The sequence below is a fragment of the Biomphalaria glabrata genome, chromosome 7, assembly GCF_947242115.1.
Source record: "Biomphalaria glabrata chromosome 7, xgBioGlab47.1, whole genome shotgun sequence".
NCBI classification, from domain to species: domain Eukaryota; kingdom Metazoa; phylum Mollusca; class Gastropoda; family Planorbidae; genus Biomphalaria; species Biomphalaria glabrata.
Window position 1 is genome coordinate 16,870,293 of NC_074717.1, and position 17,401 is coordinate 16,887,693.

The 17,401-nt window shown below is 39.5% G+C and overlaps 1 protein-coding gene and 1 pseudogene across 8 annotated transcripts in view; both read left to right on the plus strand.

Annotated features, from left to right (window-relative positions):
- LOC106073725 (uncharacterized) overlaps positions 1-14,308 on the plus strand; it is a 34,610-nt gene extending 20,302 nt beyond the window's left edge. For 3 of the 8 annotated variants that reach the window (XM_056036697.1, XM_056036702.1, XM_056036700.1), the window contains one exon: positions 13,411-14,308. The gene's annotated coding sequence lies outside the window, so the exon portion shown is untranslated. Of the gene's footprint in view, positions 1-11,027; positions 11,201-13,410 lie in introns of those variants that run through there. The other 5 variants (XM_056036696.1, XM_056036701.1, XM_056036699.1 and 2 more) reach the window with 2 other exon arrangements.
- LOC129927347 (uncharacterized) lies at positions 4,279-11,021 on the plus strand (annotated as a pseudogene).
- Positions 14,309-17,401: the final 3,093 nt, after the last annotated feature.

A 17,401-nucleotide genomic window follows, 5' to 3' on the forward strand; every position in this document is an offset into this window, starting at 1 on the left:
TAGTAAAGAATTAGGTCTGAAAATTGAAACTAACAGATATCTAAAAAATCTATTTTCATAAGCACTAGGCTGGCTTAGTGGCTAGTGTGTTGGCTTAATGAGTCTTGGGGCTTCAATTTTGAATTCAAGTCGAAAAACATTTTTCATTTCAAAAAAGCCATCTCTGAATTTGTTTTCTCAGATACCCTTTCTCAACCACCTCCATCCCGTCCATACACAAGTAATTGGATCATAGTGCATTAAGCATGATAAAAGCATGAAATTGCGCTAAACCAAAACAATTCTTAAACTTTTTTTTTATTGTCAGTCAAGATCTAATACAATTTATTACCTGATCAATTCAAAATAATTGATACAATTACGCTTAATATAATTTTTGTTTTAAAATTTTAAAAAAAGGTCTTATTAGTGTACAAATATCAAAAGACATTTACAATCAGAGTATCAATCATAAACCGATTTTTTAAATTCAAATCTTACAAAGTAAGGTTAAGGTAACTTATAAAACTTAGAATCTGAAAGAAACAAGATTACAAAGAGAGTTTGTGATTTAAACAAACTCAACCACTGTTTGGTCAGAAATACAGGTTTCGATATTTTTTGCGCACAAATGTCAGAAGTTATAAAGCATGAAGTAAGCAGAAACACATTCACTCTCCATACACAATAGAGGCGGTGAGAAAGTGGTGCCGGTTTGATGGAATCGTTTGGTCAAGCTGATGTTGCTATTATTACATTGTTAATATCCATAAGTATTCGGTGACCGGTCATTTCATCCCGGACACTTCATCCCCGGTCATTTAATCTTTGGTCACTTCATCCCCGGTCATCCTGTATATTTCATCCCCAATTAAATATTTTTCCTAGTCATTGTGTAATTGTGTTGTAATGGCTTTGCCTTTAAGCCCTCATTTCATCTAATATATAAATATGTTTATTCAGAATGCTTTTTTGATAGTTTTGGTATCTCATTATAGTGTTTATAGTGTTCCCCATCCTCTCTTCATATTGTTTAGAAATGACAGAATATATGCAAATAAGTAGATCTAAGGGGTTTGTATTTAGTTCTATTGTTTCTATTTGAGATGAGATGTCAATATTTAAGTTCCCCCTTTCAGACCATGTGGTCTATAGGGCAGACGAGAGGGCAGATGATGCGGTCTACAGTTAACGAGGCCAGCACAAAGAACAACCGCCTTTACTTTTCTACAACTAATGTCAGGTACCCATTAGAGCTGGGTGAACTCAGAGGCGCATGAAGATCCCGAAATTAAAAATTCCAGACTTCACTAGGATTCGAACCCAGACCCCGGTTCGGAAGCCAAGCGCTTTAACATTCGGCCACCGCGCCTCCGATGTCAATATTATTATGCGCATATTGCATGATGAAATGATCAAAGGCCAAGGTGTGGAGGAAGTTGTGGAAATCTTTTGAAAGATGAGAATGATTAGAATACTTATGATCATGCCGCTGATAAATCTCGTGAAGGCCATCTTTCACTTTAGTTTTATTTGTCAATCGTTCTTTCTTGAATTTAGGCGTACGATTTTTATTATCCTCTCGACCTGATTAATTTCGTCAATATAGGTTTTGTTTTAATCTCCATTATAACATAAAAGTAATAAATTCTGGCAATGAAGAACGTCCTAGGAAGAAATATACAACACTGCGCAAGAATTTACAAACGATGGATAGCAATAGGAATCAACGAATCTTCTTCTTTACCTACGTACTGTCTATCTTATTGATTTAGACACGCAAAAACAATTTCTACATTAGCTCTGTTGATAACTGTGCTGAGACATCAAAGTACAAGCACGATATATATGTTCTTTTGTTTTATTTTTTTAAATCACAAATCAATGTTGAAAGATTATCTAAAATCGCTCGTCTGACATATTGTACATATCCGGTAGATGCCATGCCGTAATGTGTAATATATCTCTTTATTAATAATAGGCTATTAGTTTGTTATTAAGTTAAGAGCAATGCCTGGTAGTGCGGTTAGCGTGCTGAACTGATTATCTCGACGGTCCCGGGTTGTTTGTTTTACTTGTTTCGGATGTTCCTTCAGTGTTAGAGATAGTTTACTTCCTAGTCCAAACCACCCGCAGGACGACGGCGGATGGGAGCGGTCAGGGTTTGAACCAGGGACCATCGATAAATCCGAACTACAGTCCAGCGCGCATTTTTTTTTACAACGACTAATGAATCTTTGTTTCTTTTGAACAACCAAAATTAAATCACGTCTTGAATATTGCTTGCGAATAGGCGGATCTGACAGGGATTTAACTCTCTTTGTAATCTTGTTTTATATTGAAGACGTATTTTTTAGCTTCCAACCCCGCTGAAGGGGGGTTTAAACTCTAAACCCCTTTGGCTACGCTCATAGAATTTTGAGTGTGTAATTTGCTTATTTATATTGAAGAGGGGATTTTATCATAAATTTCGGAGGGGGTTTAAACTAAAACCCCTTTGGCTACTCTCATAGATTTTATTCGAGTGTGTAATTTTCTTTTTTTTTTATATTGGAGAGGTATTTTTTTTAGCTTCAAACCCCTCTGAAGGGGAGTTTAAACTCAAAACCTCTTTGGCTAAGCCGCCGCTAAGCTCAAAGAATTTGGAGTGTGTAATTTGCTTATTTATATTGAAAAAAAGGGGGGGGTATCGTAAATTTCGGAGGGGGGTTTCAAATCAAAATCTTCCTTAACTGTGCTTTTAGAATTTGGGGATTGTCGTTTTCATTTTTTTTTTGTTTTATAAAAGAAGAGGATTTTACTGCGAATCCCCATGGTAGGGCGTTTTAAACTCAAAACCCCTTTGGCTGTGCTGGGGCAAGTTATGGTTTAGTATTAAAATCTCACCTAAGATAAACAAAATCAAATCATCAGTCATTAAATTCCAACCTCCCCCCCCAGGGGGGATTTCATTTCGGGGAGGGTTTGAACACCCCCCCCCCGGAGGTTACGCCCATGGATATGCCTAGAACTATAAAAGTCTGACTGCAAGTCTAGATCTAGAGTTCTATCTAGATTCTTGATCAAAAAGATATTACTATTATTACTGGGTGATTTTGATTAGATGGATCTAGAGATTAATAGTCTAGAAAATTATATTGATAATGACATGGGCGTAGCCAGGATTTTTTTTCGGGGGGGGGGGTTGGACTTTTTTCTCCCCCCCCCCCCCCCGCGAATTTCTGATATTGAAAGCCAACAAAATGCATATTCTGAGGTATCTACAGAGCATTTTCCTGCTATTAAAAAGTTCTATTTCAAAAACCTAATGTGCTATTCTTATTGACTTAGATCCTCCCGAGTCGTTCGGCGCATTTGCCGTCAAGCTGTTTCCATGAAATTGTAGACTCCCCGACATTTCTAGCAAGGGGGTCTGGGGGAGCGCTAGGAGCTCCCCCAGCGCGGGGCCGCCAAGCACTATTTCTGGTATTGAAAGCCCACAAAGTGCATATTCTGAGGTATCTACACTGCATTTTCCTGCTATTAAAAAAGTTTTATTTTAAAAACCTAATGTGCTATTCTTACTGACTTAGATCCTCCCGAGTCGTTCGGCGCATTTGCCGTCAAGCTGTTTCCATAAAAATCTGTCACTGGTAATGTCTAAAGCCTCTTCCCACCTGCCTTGAGGACCTCCATGAATGAGTGGCGTCAAGTTGTACTAGGATATCATTGCACCTCTTCTTATGCGTAATTCATTTTGTCAGAGAACATGTCCCGCTAACCTCATGGGTCGCTTACTCACAATCTAACTAAGGGGTCGACTACCAGTTCGGCATAGGATTTCCTTGATTTCTATAACTGAGTCCTAAAATCTGTCTTAGCCATCTTTGTTGAGCCACATTTAGTGTTTTTCAATTTCGGCAGATGACTATTCACTGCAGTTTATTAATGGAGCCCTGCCACTGGTAAAAATGTATAACCTCTCTTGAATACGCTCTTGGAATTAAGTGACTGTAGTTTGCTTTAGATTTTATATCGAAAAGGGAAGTTTTATCGTTGTAGTGTAACTGATTTGATTTTCTGCGTGCGTCCAGCGTGTCTGAAGGTCATGGCCATTGTTGTGTTTCATGTCCAGTGTGTGTGTGTGTGTGTATAGACTGCATCAGTGGTATGCTAGACGTGCTGGTTTCATTCACTGTTTACTGTAGTCTAATTTTGTCGAATAAAGCCATGTTATTGGTATTCTAGTCGTTATCATTTCATTACAATTTATTCGACAAAATTATGTATCTGGATTAGTGTTGGATTCCTTAATCTACAATGGATAAATTACTCAGACCGAAAGAGTTGGACATTGATCCTAATGCTCCTCTGGCCTCAGAAAAAATGGACTCATTGGTATGACACATTTCAGAATTTTCTTTCGTCCATCAAGGATATTAACGAAGACTTTAAACTAAAGTTGTTGAAGAATCACGTATCTGCTACGGTTTATATGCTCATCAGTGATGTATCGTCCTATTCGATGGCCATAGACACACTCAAGACTACTTATATTAAGGTAAAGAATGACATTTTTGCTAGACATTTGGTTGCTACATGTAAACAGCAGCCGGGCCAAACGGTAGAGTCCTTTATGCTAAAGTTGCAAAGCCTGGCCCGGGACTGTGACTTTAAAGAAGTAACTGCTGAACAGCACAGAGACATTTGCATTAGAGACGCCTTCATAACGGGTCTGGCATCCAACACTATTAGACAGCGGTTACTGGAAAAGACATCTCTTACTCTACAAAGCGCTTTTGACGAAGCTAGAGTGTTAGAAACAGCCACAACGCATGCTCAGGCTTACAATTCAACGAACGAAATCTCCTGTGGGGCAATGAGAACACCAACAAGCTCCCATCTAGAAACATACATTTCTAACGAAGACCAGCAATTAAATGCCATTAAGTCGCTATGCTACTTTTGTGGTAGGAGGAGACACTCTAGAACTGAATGCCCTGCTCGAAATGCATTATGTCATCAGTGCGGTAAAAAGGGGCACTTCCAAACTGTTTGTAAATCAAGTAAAACAACAGCCAACAAAGCTGACAGCAAAATATCACTGACCAGTGTGATAACTCCATGTACCTTGTCATCAACGCATTTCTCTGGGCTTACACAGTGTACGGCACAAGTGAACGTCAACGGGTTGCTGTTGCAAGCTCTCATAGACACTGGCATCTGTGAAAGCTACATATCAGAAGCCATCGTCAAGAGAAATAAATGGCCAGTACGTCCGTCTACAAACAGAATATTCATGGCCACTACACATCTTTCTGAAAAGACATTAGGACATACATTTGCCGATGTCCAGTACAAGGGAGAACACTACAAAAAGGTCAAACTTTCTCTACTTGCTGGATTGTGCTCGGATGTAATCCTTGGTGTAGACTTTATAAGTCTTCATAAGGAATTGACCATACCGTACGGAGGAAAACGCAATCCTCTACACATCTGTGGTCTTAAAGCAGCACGAGTCGAAACACCGAGCCTATTCAGTAATCTAACTTCTGACTGCAGACCAGTGGCTACTAAGTCCCGAAAGCACTCAATAGGTGATAACAAATTTATTGAGTCTGAAGTTAGAAAACTCCTCTCGGACAAAATCATTGAACCTTCAAAGTCTCCCTGGAGAGCACAGGTGCTTGTGACAACAAACGAGAGACATAAAAGAAGGATGGTCATTGATTACAGTCAAACAATAAATCGCTTCACCTTACTGGATGCATACCCAATGCCCCGAGTCGATGAACTGGTAGAACGGATATCCAACTATTCCGTTTTTAGTACTCTAGACCTCAAAAGTGCCTACCATCAAATACCAATCAAGACTGAGGAAAGACCGTTTACTGCATTTGAGGCATGTGGCAAACTCTACCAGTTCTGTCGCATCCCTTTCGGTGTATCCAACGGAGTTGCATGCTTTCAGAGAACAATAAATCAAATTATTGAGAATGAAAAGTTGCAGGACACCTTTGCATACGTGGACAATGTAACGGTATGGGGTCATGATCAAGAGTCGCACGATGAGAATATGCAAAGATTTCTAGATGCTTCTAGAAAGTATGGGATCACATTTAATGAAGACAAAAGTACGATAGCCACTGACAAAGTTTGCCTATTGGGATACGAAATTTCTAAAGGCCTTCTCAAGCCAGACCCTGAAAGATTCCAGGCTTTAAGAAACCTTCCTCCCCCTCATTATATGCGCTCACAAAAACGGATCGTGGGCATGTTGGCGTACTACTCACAATGGATACCACATTTTTCTAACAAAATAAATGTTTTGGCAAATAACACGTCGTTCCCTCTTTCAGAAACAGTAAAGACAGCCCTTAACGAATTAAAGCAGGAGCTGGAGAAAACTGCCATCTTCACCATCGACTATACTCGACCTCTGACGGTTGAAACAGACGCTTCGGATGTTGCAATAGCTGCCACCCTCAACCAGGATGGCCGTCCCGTGACGTTCTTTTCAAGAACACTCTCGAAAAGTGAAAGGCGGGACTCAGCTATAGAAAAAGAAGCTTATGCCATTGTAGAATCTTTAAGGAAATGGCACCACTACTTAGTAGGAAATCGCTTTACCCTTGTCACGGATCAACGCTCTGTGGCCTTCATGTATGACAAACAGAGCAAAGGGAAAATAAAGAATGAGAAAATTCAAAGGTGGAGACTGGAACTGAGCTGTTTCCACTACGATGTCTTGTATAGACCAGGCAAACACAATGTAGCGGCTGATACGTTTTCTAGAAACGGGTGTGTGTCAGCTATGAGTCGAAATGAATTGAAACTGCTCCATGACTCTCTGTGTCATCCGGGAGTAACAAGACTATGGCATTTAGTGCGAGCGAAAAACTTACTTTTCTCTTGTGAAGATGTTAGGCTGGTTGTCAACCAGTGCAGAATCTGTGCCGAAGTAAAACCCAGATATTCAGTAATTCTAATGGAACTCTAATTAAGGCGATGCAACCTTTCCAGAGACTAAGTATGGACTTCAAAGGACCGCTCCCTTCTACATCTCGGAACACATACCTGCTAACTATAGTTGACGAATTTTCAAGATTCCCGTTTGCATACGCCTGTTCTGATATGTCGGCTTCAACAGTAATCAGATGTCTAGATAATTTATTTGGACTATTCGGAATGCCTGACTATGTACACTCTGATAGAGGTACCTCATTCATGTCAAGAGAGGTGCAGGAATTTTTACACGAGAGAGGGGTGGCCACAAGCAGGACGACCCCTTATAATCCCAGAGGGAACTCTCAAGTAGAAAGGCTAAACGGGTCATTATGGAAAGCTATAACTCTGGCCTTAAAAACTCAAGGACTCCCGGTTTCCAAATGGGAGCAGGCGTTAAACCAAGCCCTGCACTCTCTTCGTTCTCTGCTCTGTACCGCTACAAACGAGACACCTCACGAGAGAATATTCAAGTTCTATCGCAGGTCCACCTTCGGCAAATCACTCCCGACATGGTTAGCTCAACCAGGAAAAGTGTTGTTAAAAAAGGGAGTCCGTGCATCAAAATATGACGATGGTACAATAGCTGTGGACTTAATTACATGCAACCCACAGTATGCCATTGTAAGACTTCCTGATGGAAGAGAAGAAACAGTGTCATTGCGACATTTGGCCCCCTTTCCAAGAGAGGGAGAATCAGAAGTGTATCAACATATGGAACATGAAGACTTTGAGCCGGAGACAAACCCTATAACACAGATGCAGGTGCCTACTGACCATGTGACTATAGAACCAATGGCTGCTCCTAACACATATGTACAACAAGGGGAAAATGGACATCAAGAAGAAGTAAATGCAGGGGCTGAGTCTCCTGTTAGAGAGCCGCCGATGTCACCAACTCCAAGCGACGGCAGTATTGGTCCTGGTAGATATAACCTAAGACCAAGAACAAGCAGACCTAATTATAAGGTCTAACATTTATTTAATTATTTTTCCATATCACAAGTTCTAACTCAGTATCTGTAGGCTTAATATGACACACTTTGAACTGATCATTTTATAGTGTATAGCTTTTCTAGTTAGACTTTTTGTATTGTATTACTTATTATTATTCAAGACAACTGGTCTTAATATTTGTATGCATAAGGGACTGATAATTTTATAGTGTATAACGTGTTTGTTTATAGTTATACAATGCTTTTCAATAGAGTAAATCTGTAACTATTCTGTAGGGATACTAAGGCCTCTTATATCGCTGTCCTTCACTATTATTTACATGTTTATGTTCCTATAACTTTTAGGCGGGGTGATTGTAGTGTAACTGAGTTGATTTTCTGCGTGCGTCCAGCGTGTCTGAAGGTCATGGCCATTGTTGTGTTTCATGTCCAGTGTGTGTGTGTGTGTATAGACTGCATCAGTGGTATGCTAGACGTGCTGGTTTCATTCACTGTTTACTGTAGTCTAATTTTGTCGAATAAAGCCATGTTATTGGTATTGGTTATCATTTCATTACAATCGTCAAAATAATCTGTTGGGTGTTTTCCACCTCAAAATGCTCTGTAGGGGATCTTAAAGTCAAAACCATCTGGAGGGGTTTTAAACTTTAAAAAAGCCATCTGTAGAAGAGGGGTTTAAACTCAAAACCCCCGATAGGATTGGCTACGCTCAAATAATTTTAGTGTGTAATTTTGCTTTTTTTTTATATTGAAGAGGTATTTTCAGAATCAAACCCCTCTGAATGGGGGTTTAAACTCAGAACCCCTTTTGGCCGTCAAATATAAGTAGCTCGTCAAGGTTGTACAAATATCTCTCCGATAACACCGTTCCGCCGTATCAACTCTTGCACTGGCCTCTCCGTCTCGTTCCGGGCTTGCACTGGGTTCAACAGTTCTGGACTGACTTCACACACTAGGCTCGTTGTGTCGGACTCGATCGCAGACCAAGATCAAGACGCCGTTCGTCTCAACTGTACATGCCTTAAGCCCTCGTTGACGGAGTTCTTGCTTCAGTTCTCTAAATTCAAGTTCGTACAGCAGTTTCAGACGAGCCATAGTATGTTCGATCGCAGACCAAGATCAAGACGCCGTTCGTCTCAACTGTACTTGACAGTACTCCGCACTGAACCGTCGTAATGCTACGTACAGAACCACACCGTTGAACTGTGCTGTAGTCGACCGTGTTCTGAACTCCTGTCGTGAACTCGCTTTCTGAACTCTCTTGACTGCGTCGCCTCCGCTCTTATATAGGGTCCCTACTGGCCTTCTCGAACCGGACAGAACGCCGCTCGACGTTTCTAGGTGGTCAGATGACTACAACTCTCGTGACGCTCCTGAGCTCTTGTTCACGACGGCGATCTTTCCCGAACTGTCCTGTTGACACTCGACTCGGCTGACCGTCGTAGCTCGTCACGGTTGACCGCTCGTCTAGCGCTGGCCTGGGGCGATTTGCGTCGGCTGACTACACATACACCACTACCCCTCTCTGTGCCACCACCAAGTTTATAACAATATATTTAACAACACACTACGCCCAATGTACAATATATTTAACAACACACTACGCCCAATGTACAATATATTTAACAACACACTACGCCCAATGTACAATATATTTAACAACACACTACGCCCAATGTACAATATATTTAACAACACACTACGCCCAATGTACAATATATTTAACAACACACTACGCCCAATGTACAATATATTTAACAACACACTACGCCCAATGTACAATATATTTAACAACACACTACGCCCAATGTACAATATATTTAACAACACACTACGCCCAATGTACAATATATTTAACAACACACTACGCCCATTGCAACACTAAGTCCTATACCTAAAAACACGATGATTAGACAATATGAAATGGGATGCCAATGTTACGAATGAATTAGCAGATTTTAAGACTCTAATTAACACATACGGCTAGAATGACACATAGATACGCGTAGGACGCAATTATCTTGTGTCAAGAAGATACGTCTGTTATTTATAAAATACTATCAGAGTTTTAAGCAAAAGCAACTTTAGGTTTATATTTAACAATGATATGTTCTAACAGCACTCAACTCTGTCTTCTACTACATTCTTAAATCATTAATAAAGAGGTGTTTTTTTTGTCTAATAATTAATTTTCACACCTAACACTAATTCACATTTATTTTTAGCGGCCTCCGAAAGTTAAAAAGCCGTTATTAGTTTTGTGTTGTCTGTCTGTCCGTGTATATATTGTTGGTGGTATTTAAAAACAGCACAACTTTTAACGGAGTTAAATCTTTTGCTTTATTTTACCGTACTTATTTAAAATGATTCTCTATATATTAGCAATAGTATATCGGACTGGTAAGTTCATTCATTTGTATTAGTCTAGGTCAGTGTTTTTCAAACTTTTACCATCGGCATCTTATTTAAAAAAAAAATGGTTCGCCCAACCCACTATTAGCTTTCTGGAGTCCCAGGGCGTTATAAGCTCCTACAGTGGGGTCCAGGACGGTCGTAATGAATAAGAAAAGAAACTTAAATACAACATTCTCCGGTTTTTCTTTGCATATTTTCTTATGTTTTAACTGTACATAATTAATGCTCATTATAGCTAGCCCGTTTAGTGTTTCAGAAAAAGTGTTTATAATATTTTGTTGATTAGGACTAGAACAAAAAATTAGAATATTTTGTTGATTAGGACTAGAACAAAAAATAAGTCATCATGGTGATAGTATTAAGAGGCAGCTGGCGCCCCCTCCAGTCAGCAAGACGTTTATGGGAGCGTAGAAAGCATTCCCAGCACATGGCTCACCTACGTCTGTAATGAACATGATCGTATTAAGATCCTCTTCGTGTTAATGAAGTAAGACTTTTTATCAAGGAACTTTTTTTTATTTTTTTCCGCAAAAGTCGTCAACATAACGATGTTGCAAAGGCATTTCGAGAAAACGGTCATGCTTTTATAACGGGGTCCTATTTCAAAGATGAAACAGGATGTGCCACCCTTCTAACAGTTTGAGAAACTCTGGTCTATGTCTTTCAATATTAAAAATGGCATGTAATGAATAGAAATTTATATCTAGGAGGACTCAAAGCGGCGGCGTTTCTATGGTTACACGGTCAGTAATATTTTCTCAATGATGGAGAAAGAATCTAAAAGCCCAAAGGGTGGAAGTGACGTAATTACCAAAAGTGAATTGGCAGGTAGATTGAAGAAATTACTCACTGCATTGGAAAAGTATGGATACAATATTAAGGTAACTTAAAAGGTTAGCTTCAATATTTCATTCAAATCACAAATACGGCAATATAAATAAAAGTATTACCATTCAGACCCCTGCATGTCATTCATAATACAAAATTTTAACGAAATACAATACAATTTTCTACCCGTGTTATATAGCTCCTCCTTCGTGGTCCTAGATGAGCACATTTCTCATTTCCTATGGACTCGAAGATGACTGTAAAGTCCAATCATCACTTTAAAAAGCCGGCCGCATACGTGTAGCATGGATGGGTATGGTCAATTGCAGATAGGCCTGCTTCTTCTCTCAGCGTTTTGTTGGTTCGGCGCTCTTTCACCCTGGCCACTCTTCTTGCCTCAAATCTTGAGACTCCGAGTCTCACAGCTTCACGCCATGAGGAGCGATCGAGAGCTAGTGCTTCCCAGCCGTGAATGTCGATATCGCATTCCTTGAAGGAGCACTAGAGAGTGTCTTTATAGCGTTTGTATTGCCTTCCCTGGTAGCGCTTTCCTGAACACAACTCGCCGTACAGAAGTCGTTTAGGGAAGCGATTGCCTGGCATGCGGACTACATGTCCCGCTCATCGAAGTTGGGACCTTTTTGCTGTCGCATTGATACTTTTCATGTTGGAAAGCTTTAAGATTTCTGTGTCTGGCATGTGGTCGGACCAACGCATCTTATGGATACTCCTTAGACAGCGTAGGTGGAAGGAGTTTAGCGTTTTGATGTTGCGGGAATATAAGGTCCAAGACGGGAGAACTACAGCACTGTAGACTTTCAGTTTTGTGGATATGCTGAGTATGGAAGATGAGAATGTGACTTGCGCGATGAAAATTTATTAAAGTAAGGGAGATTTGCGCTACATCAGCATCACTCTCTCGCCCCTTGCCAGCTAAATCCAGTGGCAGAACAGAGTCCAGACAACTGGAGCTGGTTTGGGGTCCAGTGGATGTCCAGTGTGCTCTACGTGTCCCACAGTGCTCCAAAACGTTCCACGGCGTTTGCTAGGTGACGCCTGATGGTCCTGGTAGTCCTATTCGACTTGAGCGCCATGCAGCCGCAACTAGATTTCACATGCTGATGGTGGACAGATACTAGCTTTGGCTAACCCTCACCTGGTTTGGCCCGTCAGTCGAGACGGTTTGCCGAGGTGTGGCCTTTGCCGCATGCAGACAACTGCTTGGAGCCACACGTGTTAACTGGTCTCTGAGTGGAGACCAAGGTCAATGAGCTGCTCAGAGAACCCGACTGCCTACTACTTCTCCTACAGAACCCCATACACCCCAACTCATTTACCATAACATTATCGAGGGATATGAAAAATCAACCAGGTGAATAGGTCTGACCTTACCTTTTGCCTATCCCTTAGTCTGTTGGACCGTTGGGGCACCATGCAGGATTTGTCGATCGTCTTTCTCCATTTCTCTCTGTCTTTTGCCTTAGATAGAACCTCTTTCAATGGCAGGCCCGTCCATTCTTTTATATTGTCTTCCCATCGCTTTCCCTGTCTGCCTCTTCTTTTTTTCGTGGTACTGTTCCTTGAATAAAGGTTCTCTCTTTTTTTTTTTTTTGGTTGTTAAGTTGGAGTTAACAATGAAATAAACCACTTTGTGCGGAAAACTACCACAACGCCAAAACGGCAGCACCAAACGGTCGCACTAAAACGGCAGCGCCAAAAGGATAGGGAATGTGTTTACTTAATATACATATACTATAGTAAAAAAAAAGTTAATTAGATTTATTATTGACAGAGTTTCTTCGTGCCTAAACGGCTCGCACCAAAACGATTGGTGTTGTTAGTGGGTAGCCCTGTGCCTATTATTGCCGAATCCACGAAGGCGGAGGTGTACATCTTCGGTAGATAGGTGCATAAAGGGGGAGGTCCCGTAGAAGCCAATTCGAAGGCGGGGAACTGTCAACTTTAGGTGACTATGTCGTAAAGCCCGAGTACCACGGTAGTCCAACAACCAGGCCGTAGTTAGCGCCACCGCCTAGTTTTACGACAATGTTGTTCACGGATTGATGTGAGTGAATGTACATGAGTGAATGAACATAAGTGAATGAACATGTTATATGGAGGACGTTCGAAGTGTGTATATAGTTTTGCAATGCTATCCAATATGGGCCACTTCTTGGTTTGTTTGAAAACAAATACTACCTTTCCAACTTGTCTGCGAGTAACTTTGTTTTGTTTTTTTTATTTTTAGATTCACGGAGAATTCGCCCAGGAAATGGTGAATAAATATGGATTGCTGGCGTGCCCACCGGATGAATCAACCATTCAAATGTTTGGACTTAATGATTCCTCTTCGATAGCATGCTTAATTCAACAATTAGCACAAGGTCCTAGCGAAATAAGCAACTTCACCATTTTACTGAATTGCTTAAAATACTTGTGCAAATGTGATAAAAGACCACTTTTCATGTGGTGATCATTACAACTCAATTCCAATAACTTTAAATAATCTTAACATTGCTGTTGTACTATGTAAAGAAACAAATAACAAAAACTTAAAACCTAATAACTCATTAGATTTGCGCATCCTGTGTAAAGCAACAAAAAAGGTACTTTATTTGAAAAACAAAAGAAAATGTAGCTGCAGTGTTGAAACCGCGAATATGCAGTTACATCTAGAACATATCAAGGCTAAAAAAAATTACAAAAACACAAATAGGTTTGTTAATGTAGTAGTCAATTCTAGTTCTTTTACAGGATATAATTTTGGAAGTTGAGTGATCAGTGCATAGGAAATTAGTACTTAAGAAAAGGTACCGTGATAAAAACAAGAAAGTTAATTATTTAAGATCCATAAACCTTAAAAAATCAAGTTTCTTTATTTGAAGTTTCATTAAGAGATGTAACCAAACTTCTCATGTTGTTTTTATTTTCCTGCCAATTACTTACGAGAAGTCATGTTTCCGATTTCAAAATAATTGACATTTAATTTGTTGAACTAAAATAACTTACAGCAAAAAAATATTGTGAAAAAAATAGTATCATCTTTTAACAACACTGTATCATTCTACTTATCCAACTCTACCAATGACTTGATCACCTATAAATCAATGATACCAGCGCAAAGTAAATAAAGTTGTTGAACAACATACCTCAGTCGTATCATTCTATAAGTGTCAGTTGTGTGTAAGGTAATAACTCTGAATTTTAAAATGGCCTTGTCAGTTTCATGAAAATAAGGAAAACGCAACCACCCCGAAATGAAATCCCCACGCGGGGGGGGGGGGGGGGGAGTGGACCTTTGTGACTGATTTTTTGCTTTGATTTTGTCTATTTTAGGTGAGATTCTAATATTAAACCATCTCTTGCCCCAGTGCAGCCAAGGGGGCTTGAGCTTAAAATCCCCTTCCAGGTTTTTTTGTGGTTTAAACCCCCCTCTTCTATAAAACAAATAAAAATTAATGCAAACAATCCCCAAATCCTTAAAACCTTATCTAGAGGGGTTTTAGTTTAAAACTCCCCTCCAGCGGGGTGGGTTTAAAGCTACAAACCACCTCTTCAATTTAAAAAAAAAGGAAACTACACACTCAAAATTCTATGAGCGTAGGCATGGGGGGTTTGAGTTTAAACCCCCTCCTCCAAAGAGCTTTGAGTTTAAAATCCCCCTACAGATAGTTTTTAGTTTGAAGGTTGTTTTTTTTTTAAACTCCCCAACAGATGGTTTTGATGATAAAACTTCCCTTTTCGATATAAACAAACTACAATCACCAAATTCCAAGAACGTAGCCAAGAGAGGTTACCAATTTCTACCAGTCGCTGGGCTCCATTAATAAAATGCAGTGAATATTATGGAAGTCATCTGCCGAAATAGAAAAAAAGACTAAAAAATGTGGCTCAACAAAGATGGCTAAGACGGATTTTAGGAGTCAGTTATAGAGATCGGGTCTCAAACAAGGAAATCCTATACCCAACTGGGAGTCGAATACTTAGGTTGTGACAGAGCGTCGCATGAGGTTTGCGGGACATGTTCTCCGACAAAAAAGAATTACGCATATCAAAAGTTGTAATGACAAATCTGTACTAATGCTCCTTCTTTCCGTGCTATTAGAGCATGGATGGGTTGCCTGAGACAGCCAAGAAAACCTGTGAGTTGGCAGAATTTAAGTAATTGGTTAACATGCATGACTAGATGCATGACGAAATCATTTTCTTTTTTGAAGTAACGTCTGTTTTATATAAGATAAGAAAGATAACATAGAAATGATCGTTACACTAGTGTTCTTATAAATTAAACATTTTAACATGAGCGTAGGCATGGGGGGGGGGGGTTAAACCCCTCCTCCAAAGAGCTTTAAGTTCAAAACCCCAAACCCTAACCCTTTCTTCGAAAGTTTAAATTTCGTTGTGTTGACATTTTCTTAGGACTGATACAAGCCAACTACAAGAGGTTTCTCCTAACGTGGAGATAATCTTACGAGGAATATACAAAAAAAGACATACTTACATACGTGCCTCAATTGTCATTCACACTTTAGTGTCGGCCCATGCCACCACCTACTTTGTTTCACTTAATTTGACCTACCTTTTTTAATAGGATGAATAGACATAGACGTCAGGATGCTACGATCATCAATAGTGCTAGATGTTACGATCACACTTGATGTCAAGATGTCACGTTAAAGCACAATCAATGATCGTAATTGCCGAGGATTCAGAAATCGTTAGTTGCCAATTGATAAGAGGATCATCTAGAAGTTACTGGTTGACAAGACGATCTAAGTATATTATTATATATTCAATGAAGAAACCTCTCTTCGTCTAAAACAAATACTTTAATTCAAAACTTTGAAAAGCTATTCACAAATAATTACAATGGTTAAATGTACTTGAATAAAATAATTGATCTACACAATAATATAATTGAGTTCTAACACTAGACTCTCGTATATGTTATCTCTAACACGTTCGGTTAAATGTACTTGAATAAAATAACTGATCTACACAATAATATAATTGAGTTCTAACACTAGACTCTCGTATATGTTATCTCTAACACGTTCCACACAAGACTGCCGCAATCTAGAATCTTTCCCGGCCTCTAGAGCGTAACCACGTGACTAACATCTCTACAATGCAAGGCCAACCAATAAATGCAGCTCAAAGTACAATAATTAATATTTCTAACCAAACACATTCACTCCAAAACATACGTTTGTTGCGTGATGGAAATTCTCGAGCTAACAAGTTCTAGCTGGTAACCTTGGGCGGCTAAATATAGATACAGTGTACGTGACACAGGAGAATGCGCTTGTGCTTTTAAGAATGCAAGAGAACGCTTGGCATTGGAGCAGAAGAGGAACACCAACGTAATTTGTTTTCGCTGAATGTTGAGAAACACTGCTCTCAAATATCCAACACAAACGGAGGAGCTGGCATACTAATTGAATGTGCCCAAAAACAAACCAAACTAATTGAATGGCCCAATGGACAAAAGACGGGAAAAGTCAATTACAGCAGGCGATCTCTCAGAAAGCGATAGAGCAGAAAGGCAAGCAATGGAACTAGCATCTACCATACTAATAAACTACCCATGTACACCAAACACCCATGTTCAGCAATGTGGCTCTAATAAATAATGAAGCTTGTAAACAAATCGGGTAAACCCTTTTACACAGAAGTTTAGAAAAGACCAGTGGCGTAGCAAGGTACCCGTAGGCCCGGATTCAAGAATATTTTAGTGGGTACCCCACCCCTCAATAAGACAAATTTAGTGTGTGACAAACAAAAAAAATAAATGTGATCTGAATGTAACAGTACATTTACCAAAAGACATTCCAATGCAAGGATTGTACTTTTTTTTTAGAATTAAAAATGTCATTACGTTTGATTTAGTTAGGACTCCTTACCAGTCTCGAAGGTCAATGTTTGTACGTAAAACTTCTTGACACAATTAAACCACGTCAGGTGTTCCAAACGAAAATGTAAAGTATTGTTCTATATAAAAATTGTAAAAAATGTTCTATGTCAATTATTTAACAGTAAATAGATCTAACATGTATTAACTAAAATTGATTTTTTTTTGCCTTCTAAGTAGCATCTATTTCTAAATTTTTTGCTGCTTTTAGTTCAATGAAAAGAACATCAAGTGAAGCCAACCTGTGTCATAGAAATTCTGATGTTTTGATCAATTTCGAGAATGACCTGCTGAGCTATCAAGTCTTCTCTACACTTTTATTTTTATT